This window comes from Falco naumanni, chromosome Z (assembly GCF_017639655.2).
Source record: "Falco naumanni isolate bFalNau1 chromosome Z, bFalNau1.pat, whole genome shotgun sequence".
NCBI classification, from domain to species: Eukaryota; Metazoa; Chordata; class Aves; order Falconiformes; family Falconidae; genus Falco; species Falco naumanni.
Window position 1 is genome coordinate 38,957,510 of NC_054080.1, and position 16,523 is coordinate 38,974,032.

The window sequence follows — 16,523 nt, forward strand, 5'->3', positions numbered from 1 at the left end:
AACACATGGAACATGACACATTTGTGCACAGGCACAGGCTCTGTATTTTGGGAGCATGCCAGTTACGGTAGGTATTACAAGTGACAGCAAGGACCGTACCTCTATCAGTGTGAGATCCTTCAAACTGATAAGGAAATCTAGAAAAAACAGAGGTAACCAAAGGATTTTGCAGATAATTTCCAAAATTACCTTTTAGTTTGAACTCTAAAGCCTTTATCTGAGACTCTACAAACATTTGGAAATATCACCTGGACACCTATATTAAAAAATCCTGCTATATGTTTCCTGATGCTATTGTAATAACATAATAACTCATACAAAGATTTTTTTCTATAGTAAAAGTTTTTAGAGGCCCATTTTTTTGAATTTTATACATTTTCCATAGCAGAGAAGCTTTCTTTAGTTACAAGATACATTTGAGTCACTTCTGGTTGTCAGAAATATAAAAGCTTCAAATCAAAACACAAGGAGAGAACACAATCCTTTTGAAAAGTGCCTGGACATGGAAACCTTATTTTTTAATTTAGTGCAAGCATTCTATCAGTCAGGTGTTCCAGAAAGTTCAAGACATATTTATTCAATGTGTTTAATCCAGTAATGGTATAGTTACAGTTGGATAAGGAAATTCTCAAATGTATTACTAAATAGTTAAATGTATTTGCAAATCAGACCTCAGAAGTTTCACAATGCCTACAAAAAAGCAAAGTTGTTTTATTTTTCTGTCTGAAATGGCAGCTATTACTGTAGCAGTATTTTTTTGGGGGGGTATATTTTCACAAAGAAAGGTCATGATTTTGCAACAAAAAAAATTTTACAGCAAATTAACCATTCTCTGCCTTGTAAAACTGCTACTCAGATACGCAAAAGAAGCATAGGCAAGGAAGGAAATATGTCATAATTTGTTGTCAACTCATAAAAGTATAATTTATTTCCACTACTCATCCTGCTAAGAGCAATTGTATGACTTTTTTCAAGAAGAACCTCAAATTTAGTGTTCAATTTTCCATCCAGATGTGTAAGTCAGCTCTCCACACATTATAACTCCCTTGGGGCAGTGCTTCTGTCTTAAAATATTTTTTATAGGTTGCAGTGTAAAGGAATATTTACTAGTCTGTGTGGACTAACCCTCAGAAAACTAGATTCACTGATGCTGTTGCAAACTGCAGATTGTACCTTCATATGTCAGTGGGAGTACATATGTCCCATGAGATTTATAATTCAGAAAGGAAGGGCAGTGAATGGCAGCTTTAAACTGTGTCAAGTACTCCAGTTTTCTCAGGCAACAAACTGAATCACCTTACCTCCTGTTTCTGAGCTAATGCCTCTTCTTTAAGATGGTTTTCACAGAAATGCATTGATGCACCTTTGTGCTGTAAATAGTCTCTTTTGTGGCTGACTTTCCATTGGGAGGATGGAGCAGTGGGCTGTGGACCTTCAGCCTGATTCCTGTAGTAAAGCCATCACATTAATTTTGAAGGAGTATAAAAGAATGGGCACATATAAAAATATCTCACACAAATTTGCTGAAGGTGTGCATCTCAGATGCGTCAGACTGACTTTTTCTGTCTGCGTTATGCAACCACTATGAGTTTTCTGTAAGAATAAAAATGTTCATTGACATGCTGCCCCATGACAGTATAGTAGTCAGCAGGTATCTCCAAGGGAATTGGTGACTGGGAATCCCACCAGCTCAGTATCTGTGGTGAGCACATGTGCTGGAGGCATAAGGCAAAAGATCACTCCCTGTTTTCCTTGCCTTAATTTTCCTCCAGGCATTTTGAAGCACTGAATCCTAGGATAAGCAGGATTTCCTCTCTGAGAAGTGACATTTTAGTGCAGACAAGCATTTAATGAAAGCAAAAAACCCTAATGATGACTCTGGAGTATGCACATAGGACAATCTTGTCCTGCCTGGTGGCTCTGAAGTAGCTGAAGTATTGAATTCTTACTTTTGGGTAAGCTTAAGTTCTGGCTTGAACAGAACTAGCATTTCCAGGTTTGTCTTGGGCAGGATATTAAAAACACAGACAGGTTATTGAATTCCTAGAGAAAGCTGGGGCCATTCTGGCTTTTTAATCTCTTTTTGAATCTTCTCCTCACCTGTAGCAAGCCTCAAGTGGCCTTTGAGACTCTTAAAGGCCACTGTAGAAATTTGTCTTGAACTCGTCTTGTTTTCAGAGAGATTATACAACTTTATAAAATGTCTTTTCTTAAGAAATCCTTAGAAAATGTATTTCTGCTTATGGATGTGAACCCATTATGTCATTTTAAACGACTTAATTTTCTAGGGATTTGTCAGTTCCTTCTAGTTTCCTGGAAGTTTATTTCACAAAAGTTTTAAAATAATATTTCCAGGAAAACAGCCAGATCTGTGGTTTGCCTGATACCTCGGTTACTTACTTATTGATAGGCAGATAAGAAAAGTTCAGCTGGATTAATGATTTCTTTTTGACATCAGGAACGTTATCATATCTAACAAGCATAATTCAACATGCAAAATTTAGAGGTCAACAGATTTGTGGTCCCAGCATATGTATGACTAAATACATGATAAAGTGGAAAATAGAAAGTGTGAATGTTTTTCACACATGTGGGCTGTGGAAGTGCTAGCTCCGAAAACTTAGAAATAATAGAATGAGGGAAAAGAAAACAACAGTTGTGAGTTTAACTGTAGTGGGAGGTAGCTGCTCCACCTGTCTACCTGCACAAAGGGTAGTTATGTTGAAATGCCATGTGGTATGCCCCTGATCACCTCAATCCAGAATTTTAAAAATATGAAAGAAAAAGCATGTTTTGGATTAAGCATTTATTTTCTGGGCTTTTCATCCTTCACTGATAGCATGTCTGTGTATTATCCAAAGTTATAACACAAACCCTGGCAGGCTGGAAGAAATCATCTCATAGTTTGTCTTGCAGGATTATATCCTTCAATTTAGATGCATTAAGCAAAATAAAGTTAGTAGTTTTTAGCTGAAACACGTTTTATTACTGTGATTGGAAAATTCTTTTTAGTGCAAAAGGGAACTTTTGATCCTTCATCAGTAATTTGGTTTTTTTTTTTTTCTCTTGGTTATGAGAGGCCCAAACAACCTTTTTGCTCTGAATAAATCATATAAAAAAACCCTGAAATAAGAAAGGCCAGATTATCAGATGATTGGGTGCTTATAAAAAACAGACCCAGTTGTTTTGTGAGGTAAAATTGTCCAATCTAGTTGATCACTGGATCAACATCTTCTCTTTGTTTTCAGTTGCCAAATCGTGTCAAAGAAATGAAAATTTATTTTTCCCTGATACTGTGTTTCTGTGTAAATATATCATGGTTGCTCCAGTTAAAATCCACCCTTGTCTTGGTGGATCTGAAAGTATTTTTCACTTATCATGATAAACTTTAAAGAGATCTTTCATATGTAATGGTAAGATGTGCTTTTAGTGGTTTTATAAGTGCTGAAGACAAACCTTTGATGCCAGTCACCCTGCTCAGGAGGTTGCTGGGGTTCCAGCATCCAGTGCTTCAGAGGACATGAAATGGAACCAGTCATCTAGCTTTTTATTTACCTCAGGCACTGAGAGGAAGGTAATATAACCCAAACCTGAGTTAATATGTCCTTCTTCCCATGAATGCTGGCATTACTCTTCCTTCTTATGGACTTCTAATTACAATGACTGATGACAGATGACAGTTAGTACAAGTGTATGGCACTGTGGAGATGAAAACTGGCTAGGCACAAATATCTGTTGATTCATATGGGTTGTAAGGGGATCCACAAACTAAGCAGCAAGATAGGGACAAGTAGATTATTACAGTTTAAGTGCAAATGAAGCCCTAAATTCCTGGAAAATCCTTTGCTTCCTAGGGCAAAATTTTTATCTTATTTACGGGCAAATTCTTTCCTCAAGTTTTCAGGCAAGGCTTGCTTGAGCTAACAGGCAATTGACATTAGTATCTGGGGAAACATTAGAAAGTATTTTTCTTGCACAGCTATACAGTGACCATTGCAAGTATTCTTCTCTCTCCAGCTTTAGGACTATATTAATTAATTGTAAAATGAGCACATTCCATGATAATAAACTATGACTGCAAGCAGAACTCTTGAACTAATATAGTGTGCATATGTCAGATCTTACCTATTAATATCTATTATGTTTTTTTAAATAAACTCATTTATTTGAGTCCTAAGGAGGCTTACAGGAATGTACTTATTTCCTATCTGAAAAAAAAGCAGTTATTGTGAGTGTTTGTCTTGTATTGCACTTGTTAAATAAACTTAAGGGAGTAGGAAATACGCCAGGGAGGCTAATAAGAGAAATTAAGACAACAAAGCAGATAACATGTTAAGATGAAATCATTAGTATGTTTGACATCTAAAGAAATAACAGACCCTTCACAGTCTTGTTCTCACTTGGTTAAATCTTCAGTATAAAGATTTATCTCACATACTTGCAATTAAGAGTATATAATAAACACAGAAAATCTCCCATGTAAAACAATTTATAAATAGAATTATGATATCAGTGTTTCACAATGCCATTCTTACCCTACACTATAAAATTGCAAAACAACAGTAGGACTGTGTTTACACATTTATCAAGATCCCTGTGCTATGATAGTATCAACATATCAAACTGGAAAAGTGTCAGGGGACTAGTTCAGTTCAAGACAGCAGGAAGTTCTTCCCTTGCCCCTGAAGAAGAGCATTTTCCTAGAGAGCCAGCTGCAAGATACCTCCTCCTCCTTGCACAGCATGTGGAAATAGAACATGGCTCAGGATATAAAGCAAGGCTGCCTTTTTCATGACCTTTTACAGCGTCTTACCAGAAAAATCTGTCTTCCCTGCATTTAGGGTTTTGATTTATTGGAGCAAGCTAAAAAGCCAGGTGTAGTGTGTAGGTATTAATTTCATTCTTTTGATTCAATATGCACTGGACAAGAAACATGAACTGATCTAGCTTTGTTTTCTGTATTTTATCAGATCGTTTTCATGTTTTTGTAATATGAGCAGATCTATTTATTTTTTATGACAATTTGCTTTCTTAAGTGGATACGTTAAATCAGTATCAGAATCAGATTGATCAACAGAATGTCAAATGTTATTTTAGTAACTTCTTTCAACTGTCTCAAACTTAGAGCCTTGTCTAGAAATTTTCTACAAGATTATAGGTGTTATCTACTTTTCTACATATTACTGCTTATCTGGTCCATGATAATCTGTCATGAAACTCATTAGCTAAGGTGAAACGAAATCTTAGTTGAGAGTAGGTTTAAAAGATCATTCACAGCTTCAGATTCCAAGTATGGATTAAGTGTCTGGGGATTTAATCAATGTTTTCACATGTTGGTGAAAGCCACAATGATGGCACTTAGCCTGTAGTTAAAATAAGCTCAAAATTCAAGCATGTATCAAAACAATTCCCCAGCTAGCCTCTATTTCCCTCAACTCCCACTGTAGATTGTGTAAATCTGAAGGTCTAAAAAATGCTTAGAGACTATGGTAGAGACAATGATCATAATTTCAAAGGACAGCAGAGATATTTGGGATCCAGGATCACAAATCCTGTGAATAACACCAGTATGGAGAGAACATCCATGAGAAATGAAGTACTTTGACATTCTTGACCCAGATATTTTTTAAACTCTTTTCTTGCATAAGTAATCCTACAACCTAATAATTTATGGAATTTTTAAACTCTAAATTGCTTTTTGCACTAGAATTTTTATAATGTAGAGATCTTGCAGAATACGCCACAAGCAGCATTTGCAAGTTGTTGTAAGTGGGAATTCACAACAAATATGAGTAGATTACATACCAATGATAACAAGTACTACCATGGTTAGCTTGTGGTGGACATCTAGGATGTGGTATTAGAGTAACATGGCTGGCAATGCTGGAATAATTAATCGTGAATTGCTAGTGGCAAATGCTACAGTAGGAATATTTTGTTAACCTACAGGTGCAGCATGTAGAAAGAAATTTCTACTAAGTAGAATTTCACTTAGGGTGGCTGTGATATGGAGAAATAGTGTGAAATGGGGACGATGGACATCGATCGTGATTGTATATGTCTGCTCAAGGAATGTGGGTATGGTGACTGGTCATGGGTGCGGTGTCTGGTCACATAGGCACACAGCTCTGAGGAGACACCTACAGTTTTGAGGAGACGCCTGCCCTTCTTCCTCTAACAAAGGGGAGACGGGGAGACGCCTGCCCTTCCTCCTCTAACAAAGGAGCTATTTAAAAGAGAATGAGAAAAGGATGAGAGACATTCAAATGCTATCTAGAGGGAGGGAGTGCTAAGTGTCCTTGCTGGAGAAGATCCGATGGTCACAAGGACATGAATCACCTACAAACCTGCAAGACCACCACATTCCAGGCAAAGGACTGATAAGCGAATTAACATACGAAGCGGGGTTTAGGTAACGAATAGGTATAGGCGTTAATTGAATATTCTTTTGTTTTATTGTATAAATGTGAGATGGTTCGTCACTTCGGGCATGCACGCTTGTGGAGGAGCGATCCCCCGTGCATCTGCGCGCAATAAACATACCTACTTTATAACTTTCGAGTTATAGAGTCTGTGAGAAACTATGGACTAGGGTATTGTTTATTAAGATTTATGTTAAGCTCAATGTAAAGTTTAGGCAACAAAAGATATGAAAACGCTTATGCAAACAGCTACCAGACACCGCTTGTGTAAGATAAGATAACCGCAATACACAAACTAAACCAGACACCGCTGGTGCAAGATAAGATAACCACCAGGTGTCCAGGAACCGACAGAAACAGGGCAAACAACCCCATATAAGGACATATGAGTGAGGGGTCAACTATGGGACAAAGGAGGAAGACCACCAGGAGGCAGAAAACGACCCCCTAACAACAACTGAAGCATGACTCCACTACCTCATGAACACGGAAGTAAAGATGTATAACAAGGGACTGTTTGAACTGCTCAGGACGGCAGTTGGCGGAGCGCAGACTCCCCTGTTGTCCAGCGCTGTTTTGCTCATATTCTACTTGCTATAATTAATAAAATTTTAATTGGATTATGATCCGTTGCGGTCTCAATTTATAACAATTTCTGGTGCCGTGACTCGGATAAGGAACGGTGGGCTTTGGTCCTCCGGGGAGGCGCCCCGCGACATTTCGCAGCCCCGCGACCAACAGCTTACTCCAACCTTACCGACGAACCTAAATTCTAGAATAATGAGCAAAGGAGAAACCGGTAAAATCCCGTAAAATTCTGTGCACGGGAGTCCGGACGAAGACGCAGGACGCGTAAGTATATTGCGAATTTGTTCGCGGGTTTGCCGTTCGGGTGGGATTGGGTTTCCTGGAATAAAACGAGTGAGAGGTTCGATATACTGAACCAAGCGAGTGTGGACTCTAAAGTACTGCGTTTCCCATCTCCCGCGAGGGACTGGGCCAGGAACAAGGGGAGCGAGTGAGTGTATGTTTGTGGATATTCCAGAAGATGGGGGTGAAGGGCAGCAAGCCTTCGACTCCCATGGGAAGGGTACCCACTGTACCTAAGAATACCCCTCTAGCATATATCTTAGACAATTGGAGATATTTCCCTGGAACCCTAGGGAAAGATAAGCAGAAAATGATAGAATATTGTACTAAGATATGGGGAGGGAAGAAGATTTCTAAAAATGTCTTTTGGCCAGTCTATGGGTCAGAAGAAGATTGGGTAAGACAGCAATTAAACCTCTGGGTTAATAATAAAAAACCACTTAACCCGGAGGAGAGTCAATATGCGAAAGTGTGGCTAGAAAGACCGGGAGCTAGACTTTACCCGCTGAATGAAATAAAAACTAAACAAAAGAAAAAGAAGGAAGAGTTAGACGAAACCCTTCTAACCCCCTCTCCTTACGCTCCTCCTCCTGCTCCCGCAGCCTCTCCAGAGGTCCCCAGAGCGCCCACTCCCCCACCAGAGTTGGAACAAGGGTCTCCCCCTCCTCCTAGACGAGTAACTAGAAGTCAAAAAGGGGCAGCTCAGATGTACCCCCTAAGGGAAATACCCATGGGGGGACCTCAACCTCTGATAGGATATATTTCCGTACCCCTAAACTCAGCTGACCTATGAGATTTTAAAAGGACCGAGATGGGAAACTTAATTGAGGACCCACTCGGAGTGGCAGAAAGATTAGATCAATTTCTGGGACCAAACCTTTATACTTGGGATGAGATGCAATCTATCCTTTGTCAATTATTTACTACCGAGGAAAGAGATATGATTAGGCGAGCAGGAATGAGACTGTGGGATGCTCAGCATGCCCAGGGACCCCAAGCAGATATTAAATGGCCACTCCAAAGACCTAATTGGGATAATCAGGATCCGGTGCATAGAACTCATATGCAGAACCTGAGAACTATAGTAATTCAGGGGATTAGAGAAGCAGTACCCGGTGGCCAGAATATCAATAAAGCATTTAATGAAATGCAAAAGAAAGATGAGAGCCCTACCGAGTGGCTGGAACGACTGAGAAAAGCCCTTCAGCTGTACTCTGGGGTAAATCCAGACGACCCTTTAGGGCAAGCGCTCCTCAAAACTCAGTTTGTGGCAAAATCATGGGAAGATATCAGAAAGAAGATTGAAAAGTTAGAAGACTGGCAGAATAGAGGGTTGGATGAATTATTGAGGGAAGCTCAGAAAGTCTACGTAAGGCGGGAAGAAGAGAGCAGCAAGCGACAAGTAAAAATGATGGTAGCAGCAGTCAGAGAGGATTGCAAAGGGCGGACTGGTGAACACAGATCTGCTGGTACGAAACAAGGGAACGTAGTAGTAAAGAAGGAACAGAGATGTTGTTTTTACTGTGGAAAGAAGGGACATATAAAAAAGAATTGCAGAGAAAGGATCAGGGATGAGGAAATATTGAAAACGGAATAGGAGAGTCAGGGGCTTTATATCTTAGGGGACCGGAGTCATCATGAGCCCTTGATAAAATTAAAAATAGGTCCCCATAAACAAGAGTTCACCTTTTTAGTAGACACTGGGGCTGAGAAATCAACTATTAAACAAATACCTGAGGGATGTAAAGTTTCCCCTGAAAAAGTACAAGTAATTGGGGCAAAAGGAGAACCCTTTAAAGTAAGCAAAATCAAAAATGTGGTATTCGAAACTGAAAATAAATTTGGAATGGGTGAACTCTTGCTCGTCCCTGAAGCAGAATTTAATCTGTTAGGATGAGATTTAATTGTTGAATTGCAATTAGAAATTAAAGTGAAAAATCAAGAGCTAACAGTGTCTGCTTATCCTTTGACCGTGGATGATCAAAAACAAATTAACCCCGATGTCTGGTACTCTCCGGACACAATTAGTAGACTGGAAATCCCACCGATTAAAATCCAAATTTCCGAACCCCACATACCTGTGAGGGCAAGGCAATATCCCATATCCCTAGAAGGACGGAGAGGATTAAAACCAGAAATTGATCGATTATTAGCACAAGGAATCTTAGAGCCTTGTATGTCACCCTTTAACACTCCCATTCTGCCTGTAAAGAAACCAAATGGGAAATATCGGCTCGTACATGATTTAAGGGAAATAAACAAAAGAACTATCACCCGGTTCCCTGTAGTAGCAAATCCATACACACTGCTAAGCAAGCTAGGACCCCATAATTCCTGGTATAGTGTGGCTGATTTAAAGGATGCCTTTTGGGCCTGTCCACTGGCAGAAGAATGCCGTGATTATTTTGCCTTTGAATGCGAAGACATAGAGACAGGCCGTAGACAGCAATTGAGATGGACCGTGCTTCCCCAAGGGTTCACTGAGTCCCCTAATCTGTTTGGACAGGCCCTGGAAGAGCTTTTAAAAGAATACCAGGTACAAACGGGAAACGTGCTGTTACAGTGTGTAGATGATCTGCTCATAGCAGGGAATAATAAGGAGGATGTAAGAAAAGAAAGCATTCGACTCCAAAACTTTCTTGCACAAAAGGGCCTACGGGTACCACAAGAAAAGTTACAATTTGTGGAGGAAAAAGTGAAATATTTGGGGCATTATTTGTTTAACGGCAAGAAGATATTGGATCCAGAGTGCATTAAAGGAATTCTGGAATTACCTATGCCTGTCACTAAGAGGCAAATTCGGCAGGCATTAGGGCTATTTGGGTATTGTAGGCAATGGATAGAAAACTACAGCTTTAAAGTTAAATTCTTATATGAACAACTGTCTAAAGACAAAATACCCAAGTGGACCCCTCAGGATCAAGAGCAGTTTGCCAGTCTCAAAAGGGAGCTAAGTCAAGCACCGGTTTTAAGCCTCCCAGATTTAAAGCGACCATTCCATTTATTCGTTAACATACATGAAGGAACAGCATTCGGAGTATTAACTCAGGAATGGGCTGGACAAAAGAAACCGGTGGCATACTTATCAAAGCTGTTGGACCCTGTGAGCAGGGGTTGGCCGAGTTGTTTACAAATTATTGTTGCTGCTGCCTTATTACTTGAAGAAACGAGTCGTATTACCTTTAATGGAGAAGTTGTCCTATATGCACCTCATAATATAAGGGGGGTGCTTCAACAAAAAGCAGAAAAATGGTTTACAGATAGCCGATTATTAAAGTATGAGGGAATACTTATAGAATCCCCTAAACTATCTTTGAAAACTATTGGAGCAGTTAACCCCGCTGAATTTTTGTACCCAGGAGAAGGTAATGAACTATTGCACAATTGTTTTCAAACAATTGAACAACAGACACGTATTAGGCCAGACTTAGAAGAAGAAGAACTACAATGTGGAGAAATATTATTTATAGATGGGTCATCACGAATAATGGAAGGTAAACGATTGTCCGGATATGCCATCGTTAAGTTGAAAAAAGGAGAATTTAAGACAATAGAATCAGGCCCCCTGAGTGCCAGCTGGTCGGCTCAAGCCTGTGAGCTGTATGCATTGTGGAAAACATTAGTGTCACTGAAGGGAAAGGATGGAACTATATATACAGACTCACGCTGTGCGTTCGGAGTGGTACATACCTTTGGAAAAATATGGGAGGAAAGAGGATTTGTTAACTCACAGGGAAAAGAACTGATACACCCGGAATTAATTCGGCGAGTTCTGGGGGCATTAAAAATGCCGAATAAAATAGCAGTTGTACATATAAAGGGACACCAGCGAGGTACAAGTTATCAAGTTAGGGGAAATAATGCAGCTGATACAGAAGCAAAACGAGTGGCAGGCAATTATAGTATGATTTTGACTATGCAACAATTATCTGTTAGTAAAAATTTGAGTTTTGAATCTGCAGAAAAGGAAAAACTAGAACAAATGGGAGCTAAGGAACAGGATGGTAAGTACATATTGCCAGATGGGAGAGAAGTCTTGCCGAAGGGCATAGCACTCGAAATATTTTCAAAAATACACAGTAAAACACACTGGGGAACCCAGGCGTTAGTTGATCATTTCAATCAACAGTTTGCCTGTATAGGTGTATATAACATAGCAAAGACAGTCATGGCAGCCTGTGAGACCTGTCAAAAGGTTAATCGAAACAACATGAGACAAAAACCTCTTGGAGGACGTTCCCCAGCATACAGACCTTTCTCACACATACAAGTGGCTTTTACTGAACTACCCAGGGTAGGGCGTTACAAATATTTATTAGTAATGGTGGATCATTTAACACATTATGTTGAGGCTTTTCGTACCTCCAAGGCAACTGCTAACCAAGTTACTAAAGTATTACTTGAACACATTATACCTCGATATGGAGTACCTGAAGTAATCGACTCAGACAGAGGAACACACTTTGTGTCAAAAATTGTTAAAGATCTAACAGAAAGCTTGGGTATTAAGTGGGAATACCATACGCCATGGCATCCACAAAGTTTGGGAAAAGTTGAAAGGATGAATGGGGAAATCAAAACTATTCTAACTAAATTAATGATAGAAACCAAATTATCATGGATTAAGTGCCTACCCATGGCACTATTAATTCTCAGAACTAGACCCCGAGCGGATGTGGGAATATCAGCATTTGAAATGGTGTATGGAATGCCCTATAGAATTGAAAGCCCACAAACAAATATTTTAATTCGAGACCGTGCGATTAATGAATATGTTTTACAATTAGCAGAACATCGTAACAAGCTTTGGGAACGCGGACTGATTGTGCAACGACCCCCGTTGGACTTAAAAATTCACAATGTTAAACCTGGGGATTGGATATTGATTAAAGTATGGAAGGAAGAAACCCTAAAACCCAATTGGGAGGGACCTTATCTTGTTCTGCTTACAACAGAAACGGCTGTCCGGACTGCTAAGCGTGGATGGACTCATGCCAGTCGCATTAAAGGCCCAGTGATGAGACCCCACTGGAAAGTAATCAGTAAACCAGGTGACACCAAGATAACATTGAGAAGATAAAGTTATGATAGAGATTTTATTTGATTATTTTGACGCATTACCTTTTGGTATAAAGTGTGTATTGTTGTTTACATTTGCTATAGTTATCTCGTTTTTTATCTATTATATATGGAAGTGTAAGAAGTGTAATTGCTAAGCTCATGCAGCCACACAATATTGAATATAGAAAATATGCTGATGTGAATGATATATGCATTTTGGATATACGAATTAGGTGTAATAATTTGAACTGCAATTGTTATCCATTTGCTTGTTTTAAATGTAAGGTATGCCAGGATAAATGGTGGACACACTGTGAATTCGGATACCCTCCGACAGGAGTTTGCACACAGTGTTGGAAAAATCCAAAGAACTCCCACTGAGTGGAGACTAAAACAATTAGAATCTAAACAAGAAATTATTCGGGAATCTCAAGAATGGTGGGAAATTTTTGCTAAAGGAATAAACCCTCAATATTATTGTTACCACTCCAACGAACCAGTCCCCTTTGTAGCTGAAATTTTAGTTATAAAGTGCAGGAGGGAAGTACTAACCGTGTCTTGCTTGGCCCCATTAATTAAAGCTGCGAAGTGGGAAGCCTATGTAAACAGGCAGAAAGCCCGACACAGCTATTCTCCTGAAGAAATTCCCTTGCTGCCGAGAAGATGGTACACCCCATGGCTCGAAGCAACCGAGTCGACGGGCGAGGCAAAGGAGAAACAAACCCTGGAGAAAAGAGCCAGAAAAATGGGATGCAAAAGCAGCCATGGCCGAACTTCCCCAGGACTGGTAAGAATATACTTAAATTGGCAGAATTAACAAACACCCTTTTTCCTGGTATACCGTTAATTGTGCTATTGATAATAACCCAGGCAAAAGGGGGAAACCCACATGAACCATTCAAGTGGGAACTAATATCTTGGGAAGGAACGAAAACAATAGCCACTTTTAGCAACCCAGGGCCACCTGAATTCGTAGCGAAACTTTGTGATTTAGTACCAATACCTTGTGAAAAAGGACCTCCATTTTATTTATGCCCGGCCTCTGGACAGCCTTACTGTAATTATCCCGGACACTATTATTGTGGTTATTGGGGATGTGAGACAATAGCCTCAGGCTGGACAGTAAAGGCTCCTGATAAATATATAAAAGCAACCTGGACTCCTAACGGATGTGTACCTGAACAAACAGGTGTAGATCTTACAGGTCTGCGTGACGTGGATTATGTAGCTCCATGTAACAAGAAAGTCTGTACCCGCATCAAATTTCAAGTATTGCATCCCCTAGAAGACGAATGGTTAGTAGGACGAACATGGGGAATACGTGTCTATGCAGGAATTCCTAAAGACTGGGGAGGGCACTTTCTCATAAGAAAAATTAAAATACCACATGATTCACTCCCTGTTGGGCCGAGTAAAGTATTGAATTCACCCACTTTCCCTAAGAAAAAGATTGTCTCCACAGGTGTTACAACCACTCGTCCAAACTCCCTATCAGTAACAGATAGAACAACTAATGACACAGTGACTGAGTCCTCTTTAGTTAGAGATTCAGGAGTGTCAGAATCCAAAGACCCCTTATGGAATTTAATGCAAGCCTCTTATCGTACCCTTAATGAAAGCAAACCAAATTTAACTAAGGAATGCTGGTTATGTTACAATGTTAGACCACCATATTTTGAGGCAATCGGAATACCAGATAGGATTCAATGGTCTAGTGGTTCAAACCCACAAGAATGCCCATGGGATGACCAGAAGAACCATACGCAAGGAATTACTATTCAATTGGTAACAGGTCAAGGAAAATGTATAGGTACAGTGCCCGAAAAATATCAGCCTTTGTGTAATCAAACAATCACTAACACCAATATAGAGAAACACAAGAATCAAAATGACAAATGGGCTATCCCGACACCAGGAGCTAAATGGGTTTGTTCAGACATCGGAGTAACGCCTTGCCTATCCCTAAACGTGTTTAATCAATCTCAGTTTTGTGTACAGGTGATTATTGTTCCTCGTCTGATCTATCACACCTCTGAGGAGGTGTTACGCCACTTTGAAGGAGACCTGAATAGACAAAAACGAGAGCCAATTACAGTGGTAACCCTAGCTACACTGCTGATAGCAGGCGGAGTTAGAGCAGGTACAGGCATAGCCTCCCTAGTAAAAGGTCAGGAATTACAAAATTTGCAGATGGCTGTAGATGAGGATTTAGCAAAAATAGAACAATCTATCCAAAATTTAGCCAATTCAGTAAAGTCTTTATCAGAAGTAGTGCTGCAAAATAGAAGAGGATTAGATCTACTGTTCTTAAAGGAAGGAGGGTTATGTGTAGCTCTCAATGAAGAATGTTGTTCTTTTGCTGACCATACGGGAGTAGTCCAGGACACCATGTCTGAACTCCGGAAAAGGTTAGATCAACGTAAGAAGAATCGTGAGGCGGGCAGGTCATGGTATGAAAACTGGTTTAATGTTTCACCTTGGCTAACCACTTTGTTATCCGCTTTAGCAGGACCGCTTATCATGTTGATTTTGGGACTTATATTCGGGCCTTGTATATTACGCTATATTTTACATTTTATTAAAGAACGGTTTGACATAGCTAAATTGCTTATTTTAACTACGAGGTCTGGGGCAAAATATAAGAGTGTATCTATTAATGAGGATGAAGATTGTTGTGAATGCATTATGCCACGTGAGAACTATGCCTATTGTAATTGTGAGGTATTACCTTGTGAGTGTTATGATAAATGTTGGGATTGTGGAAAAAGGTTTGCTTGCAGTGCCGAGACTGAAAGTAGCGTCTAATAAACAATAATAGGATAAAAAGAAAAAGGGGTGAGAAACTATGGACTAGGGTATTGTTTATTAAGATTTATGTTAAGCTCAATGTAAAGTTTAGGCAACAAAAGATATGAAAACGCTTATGCAAACAGCTACCAGACACCGCTTGTGTAAGATAAGATAACCGCAATACACAAACTAAACCAGACACCGCTGGTGCAAGATAAGATAACCACCAGGTGTCCAGGAACCGACAGAAACAGGGCAAACAACCCCATATAAGGACATATGAGTGAGGGGTCAACTATGGGACAAAGGAGGAAGACCACCAGGAGGCAGAAAACGACCCCCTAACAACAACTGAAGCATGACTCCACTACCTCATGAACACGGAAGTAAAGATGTATAACAAGGGACTGTTTGAACTGCTCAGGACGGCAGTTGGCGGAGCGCAGACTCCCCTGTCGTCCAGCGCTGTTTTGCTCATATTCTACTTGCTATAATTAATAAAATTTTAATTGGATTATGATCCGTTGCGGTCTCAATTTATAACAAGTCTAATTCCGCACGTCAGCTGGCTGCTGAGAAAAAGAATGAGAAGGGTACATTACTGCAGTCATGATTAAAATTATATGAAAAATTGAAACAAAGTTGGAAAAAAAAGCTAGGCAGTCCACTTGAACTAAAACTTCTCAGAGAATACAAACCCTGGAGACATTTGGAGACAGGAGTCACCTGGTCACACTGTTATCGAGCACTGTGCAGTAATGACAATGTGTGGTTCTCAGCCTGACCCTGGGATTCTTTGGACTTGTAAAGGAGAAGAAAGCCTGAAAACATAGTACACATCAAAGAGAAAGAAAGTTGTAAGAAAAAAAAAACCACCTTTGAAGAATAGGCACTGTTTGGGAACATTTTGTCACAACTTGAAAGATAGTTCACATTGTGGATAGTAAGAGCAGACACTGCAATATTTTCAGAGGGCGGAAGACACGTGTGTATAAGGTGTGTGATATTCAATGAGTGTTAAAAAACTGCATGAAGGATTTTTGTTCTGGAGACTTGTCATGTATAAAGGCTTGATCTGATGAGCCACATTCATGGGGAGTTAACTGCATTCCTTTTGTATAATCATAATTTGAAATATTTTCTGACATTGTTTCTGTCCTGATGTCACTCAGCTGATTTTAGTAGAATTAATTTTCAGCCATGGAACTGTGGCAGCAGAGAGTTTTTCACAGGCAGTGCTGTTTAATTTGTGCAGAGATACAAGTCCAATGCCAGCTGCCTGACTGGAAATTCTGTGGTGAGGAGTGGCGGTGGTGGTGCAGGTGACCCCCCAGAAGTTTATGACAGGCATACAGGTGTCAGTTGATCATTTAAGGTGGT